General features: G+C 33.7%; 1 non-coding gene across 1 annotated transcript; it reads left to right on the forward strand.

Annotated features, from left to right (window-relative positions):
• The first annotated feature begins 684 nt into the window (after positions 1 to 684).
• On the forward strand, positions 685 to 788 carry LOC117797620. Its single transcript, XR_004622617.1, has one exon. It is a non-coding gene; the product is annotated as a U6 spliceosomal RNA (small nuclear RNA).
• Positions 789 to 6,290: the final 5,502 nt, after the last annotated feature.

Below are 6,290 nucleotides of genomic sequence, written 5' to 3' on the forward strand. Positions count from 1 at the left end.
GTCAATTTGATTCTTAGTCCAGCTAGAAGAACCTTTGAGGGGACGGGAATTCTTGCTCCCTGACAAGCCGTATTCACTAATACACTATGCAATTTTAAATGTCTCCAGAATTGGGACATCTGCTCTTTCAGCATCAATTAGAAATATGGAATTTTTATCTAAAATTACACCCACACAAATTATTTCTTTTCTTTCTTTCTTTCTTTCTTTCTTTCTTTCTTTCTTTCTTTCTTTCTTTTTCTTTCTTTCTTTCTTTCTTTCTTTCTTTCTTCTTTCTTTCTTTCTTTCTTTCTTTCTTTCTTTCTTTCTTTCTTTCTTTCTTTCTTCTTTCCTTCCCTCCCTCCCTCTCTTCCTTCCTTCCCTCCTTCCTTTTGTGGTTCTTCTTTCTTCTTCTTCTTCTTCTTCTTCTTCTGCCTATGAGCCTTAGTTATGTTTTTGAAACTTCCCTGTTTTCATTTTTCCCTTCTTTATGGTTCTACACCTTTCACAGATGTGAAGAAAATGCCACATCCTGACTTTTTATGCTTACTACTAGAAGTAATTCTGCAAAATTGTTATGTTACTAGCACAGGTAGTACATTATACAGGTAAAAAGCCTAGGGTCCAAAAGAAGACTGCCTGGATTTGAGTCTTGGCTCTGCCACACATATCAGTGTCTCACTTCCCTCCTGTAAAATGGGGACAGTGCTCACTTCAGCAGAACATATACTAAAATCAGAATGATACAGAGATTAGCATGGCTCCTGTTCAAGGATGACATCCAAATTCATGAAGTGTTCCATAATTTTTGGACATTAGAGGAGGGCATGTGATGTAATGAGCACTAGGTATTATATAAGACTGATGAATCACTGAACTCTACCTCTGAAACTATTAATACGCTGTATGTTAATTAATTGAATTTAAATTAAAAAACAAAATAAAATAGGGACAATCATAGCACATGTGTAAATCCTAGAAAACTAACACATACATGCTCACATATTAATTTTAATTATGATCTCCAGAGTATAACAAAGAACATGTGTTTCTCAAAGTAAAACAGTTTATGGTGTATATATATATATATATATATATAATATTCATTTTATATATGGTATAAATATAATCATATTTTATATATACACACACATAAATATGGTCATTAAATTTTAGTAAAATCATCTACATACTATTTATATAATGCATTTTTCTACTACTTCTTATTAAAAAGAAAAATGCCAACCACTTCAAGTTACCTTGGACATGGTATGGTAAAAGAGAAAGAGCAGGATTTTTATTTAGAAAACCTGTACAGGTTTCTCCCACTATTCAAAATTAGATCATCCCTGTGAAACTTTTCATAAGCCAAAAGTTTTCTTAAACCCTTTTATATCCCATAAGGTGAAGAATAGCCCCTGTTTTTCAAAAGTTTGCATTAAGCCACTTCATTTAATACCTGTTTTTGGTAACCAAAGTAAATCTGAGAGGATTTTCACTTTTACAGGAAAAAAAAAGCCGTTATCATACCAAAGTAGGTCTTTTGTAAAAGCAAAGATGGGTAATATCTGTATTCAAATTCTAGCTCTAATATTTACTTGCTGTGTACCTGCATGCAAAATTCTTATGTCCTTGAGCCACATTCTCTTCATTTGTAAAATAAGGATAATAATAGTACTCACCTCGTAAGTTTTTTATGAGGTTTAAATAACTGTAAATACTCAGTAATGGAGATTTTTATGTTAAATGTTCAAACATATTCAAAACTCTGTGTAGTTGGACTTCCTGGGTTCATATTCATGATGGTTAATTTTATGTGTGAACTCAAAGCGCGTTTTTGGATGGGATTAACATTTAAATCAGTGGGCTTTGAGTAAGTACATTGCCTTTCATAATGTTTATGGACCTCTTCCAATCAGTGGATGAAAGCCTGAATAGAACAATAACAGCAACAAAACCCTCCCAGAGAAAGAAAGAATTCTCCAGGAGATTGTTTTTGGACTTTATCTGCACCATGGGCTCTCCAAGGTCTCAATACTGCCAGCCCACACTGCAGATTTGGGCTAACAAGCCATTATAACTGCCTGAGCCAATTCCTTATAATAAATCTCTTCTCAAAATATTCACATTCTATTGGTTTTGTTTCTCCACAGAACCCTGACTAATAGAATATCCCAGCTCTACAACTTACTTGGACTTTGTACGAATTACTTAAACACTCTGAGCCTTATTTCTTCATCTACAAAATGAAAATAACAATGCTTACCTTACTTGCTTGTTGTGAGAATTAGAATCTATAAAGTGTCTAGCCAGCTATTTGGCACCTAGGAAATTCTCAGGAAATGAGCTTCATGGAGCACCTGAAAACAAGGAGACACTATTTCCCCAGATAAGGATGTGGCTGTTTTCTGTTATTTTGTTCAAGAACTAAAAGAACGTGGGTTTATAAACAGTCTTTTAAATGCAACATACATGATTGCCAGGATAAATTCTTTCAGAAAAGTGAGGTAGGTCCCATAGATAAAAGTTTGGTATATGGAAAAAGTTTCACTATTTTCTCAGATCCAGCCATTTTCTCACACCTACCAAGGCCACCTTATGTGTGGTCAATGTAATCTTAGGGAAGTGGAGCCTTGAGAAAACTATGCTAATAAATTTCTATATCCTAATTTTGTGTATCACCATTTTTCTGAGAAGGCATTTATGTATCCTCATGACACCAGTTTATTATTTTTAAAAGAACATACTTACATTGCTAGTTGCAACCTACTCAATTAGTTTTACAATTCATTGGGTGGTTGCCAACCAGAGTTTGAAAATCACTGCTCTCTACATTACTTAATAAACAATGTGTTTCATTTTGCTACCTCTCTCTGCTGTATATTCTAGTCAAGGCTCCCTTTCCACATGGGAAGGATCCCTTTCCACATGGGAAACCATTCATTACTTGAGGGCTGAAAATCCATTCCCATTCACTTCTTTCCTGGCTCATTCTACACACTCTTCCTGGTTGTTTATGCATGGTAATTGGCTCTGTCACACTTCAAGCATATGATTCTTAGGACATACAATGCTATAAGTCAAAAAAAGTTAACCTTTTTAAATATAAGAAATGATTCTTTTCAGGAATGGCCTTGTCCCTTTTTGAAGAGCCCATAGGATCATGCCACATCTATTCAGGATAATCTCTCTTGTGATTAGCTATAAGTCAACTGGTTAGTAATCTACTCATGATAGTGATATCCCATTCACAGTTCCTGCTCATGCTCAAGGGGGTGGAAATCATAGAGGATATATATATATATCAAGTCATAAGAATTATCTTAAAATTTAGTCTATCAAACCAAACATCTCAGTTTTCCAAGATATGTCCTGGGTTTAGCACTAAAAACCCCACATCCCCAGGGAAGAGCTTCAGTCACAGGCAAACTGGTATAGTTGGTCACATTATCAGTGGAACCTGGGCATGGAATTTGTTCCTGTTCTCCTCTGATACAACGTTTGCAAAGAACACTGAAATGTGTCTATAGTCAGATGCTCCAGAGTCAGTCACCTGACCAAAAACATATATTTTTCTTGGTCATATCCTACCTACTGCACACACTAAACAATGTTTATAAATGAAACACTTTGGAGAGGGAAGGAATATCACATTTTCAGGGTTCCTTTTGGATATGCTATGTGTGTCAATTAATAAATACAGAATTACCTCAGTGATGTGCTATATTTTTTTTTCTAATTATAGGCAACAAGAGGTAAAGTCAGCAGTATTTTTAGAACAAGTCTAATTTAAATTTTAAAAATTAGTAGTGAACAAACACTATATTTTCTTATCCCTCTGAATTTGTTTTACACACTCCTACTTAAATTCAACAAACATATTATCTTAATAATATTGAAGAATTACAGAATAATAAATGTGGTTCTGAGTAAACCATTGAATTACAGTTTATTATCACTTTTTCTATCTTCGTGGTCCTTGCTTTTAAATATTTTTAGGAAAATACAATCAAAAGGAAAATGGGACTTTCTGATCAAAAGAAAACCTGAATTTTATATTTTGTTATGCATTTTGCTTTCTTCCCATGAGTGGGAAATTATTTTCCTGAAGCAAAAACAAACCAAAATAATTGCTTTCCTTTAGTTTATTTCTACTTAAATTATTTTACAGCATTTAAAAATGGAACACAAATTCCAAGGGGAAAAAAACTAGAATATTTCTTCCCATAGTAGAATATAAGTTTTTCAGATTCTATAGGTTATTGGTTCCCTGGAGTTCTTGACATTGAAATGTGATACTTCATATTACTGTTCTCTACTTGGATACATCAACGGCATTGTTCTTTCTATTATTTGATTTTAGCTTGAACTTCTCCCACACTTCCTCTGTTGGAACAAATTTAGGTGCATAAAAAGACAGTCCTTAGGTACCCACTTATTATAAATGACTTCTCATTCTACTTTACATAGGCTTTACTATCAGCTCAAGAAATTTCTTTAGCATATTAATAGACTTAAGCAATTCTACTCAAAATGACATTTTACTTTTTATTTAAATTTCAGATGCTCTTTCATATAAATATTCATTGCCTGTATCTCCTTTCATTTATTTTCCAAAGGTCTACTTCAGTGTACATGTACATGTTCATGTGTTCAGTATTATTTGTTGCTTCATGCCAAATATTTCTAATTTAATGGGTTTATGTGTTGATTGGAGGTTTTGTTTTTTGGTTGTTTTTCCCCTGTATAGGAAGAATTTCTTATGCTTTCTAGTTTGATCAGTAGGCAAACATCACTGTGATAATACTTCACTGTTCTGATGACTTCTCATCATAAGCAAGGAGCTTATTTCACCACCCCAAACCTGGGAGATCATTTTCCTCTTTCCATTTTCTAGAAGTTTAAGTTAATTCATTTTAAGAAGCACTCAGAAAGAAGGAGGGCAAGGATTTAATACAAATCATGGGATTCTGCACTATATGCCTTACTATATCTTAGTAAAACATATTTTGTCATAATTGATGGTTCTGGAATTCTTCCCAGAAGCATAGAAGTGCCTACAATGGGGGTAAAACTGAACTACCAATGCTAAATCTAGACACTCATTTCAGACTTTTAATTCTGCCATATGTAAAAGTCTTTCCAGGCCTTAAAAATAAAGAAAAAAAGTCTTCTTTCAGAATGTTTCAGTATATCAAAGAGCACTGTTTCATGGCTACTGCCAATGTTCATTGTTAAACACAGAGGGCCTTGAAGGAAATACAGACTGCTCAGAAATAGAATATTCATCAAGTTATAATGGTTGATAATTATATTGCTACATTCCCAAGTTGTTTCACAAATATATTGCAAAACAACACTTACATGTTGGCATCATATCACCACCAACTGGCCAAGAGTGTTTACTAGGAAAGTTTACTAGAAAGAAAATCAATGTTTATGAGGAAACAAACAGAAATAGACAAAAAAAAATCCAGTATTTGATAAACTCATGGAGAAGCCAAATGCTCCTGAAGTTGCCATTTTTTGTGTCAGTTGAGATTGAATTTCAACAACTTAAAATCTAAGGAAAGCTGGCAGCTGAGATTCCATTATTTTTGCTAGTAATCCACCATTTGCCAATCTTTTAGCCTTGACAAATTGTGAAGAGTTGGTTCACTAAGTTTGTTCACTCCTTTTTAAACCCTGTCTAAAAAGACTATTTAATGTATTCATTTGGTGACATTAGCTGAACATTCCAGCACTTTTATAAAGGCTTCTACTTTCTGGCAGCTGGTTAGACTTCATTTAATACATCCAGATATACTTAAGTGTATTTCTTCTCTACAGTCTGATCTAGATAATCTATATGCACTACTTAGAAAATTCCACTTGACAGTGAAAATTTCTAACACCTGGTTTCCAGAGAAAGTATCAACTTATAAAACTGAAAACCTGATTAGGTTTATTAATCCAACTCACTTAGGGTTTACAAATAACTTATGACATTCTTACAGATTAGTTCTAACAATTTTCAGGAGCCTACACGACTTACCCAGAAATGATATATTTCTAGTTTTTATCAAACCCTCAGGTTTACCTTTTCACTGGAAGAACTCATCATAAAACACACCGTGTAACTTGTAGATATTACTACTTTGTATGTGTGTGAACAAAGATATATATATAGAGAGAGAGAGAGAGAGAGAGAGAGAGATAACTATAATTCTTTTCACAGTGATGACCTTTAGTTTTGTTTAGATGATTATGTCAGCTATTTCCTCTTAATCTTTCCTTCATTCTCAATACAATTATTTGGCTCTGGGCAAGGG

The sequence above is a fragment of the Ailuropoda melanoleuca genome, chromosome X (genome assembly GCF_002007445.2).
Source record: "Ailuropoda melanoleuca isolate Jingjing chromosome X, ASM200744v2, whole genome shotgun sequence".
Classification (NCBI taxonomy): Eukaryota; Metazoa; Chordata; class Mammalia; order Carnivora; family Ursidae; genus Ailuropoda; species Ailuropoda melanoleuca.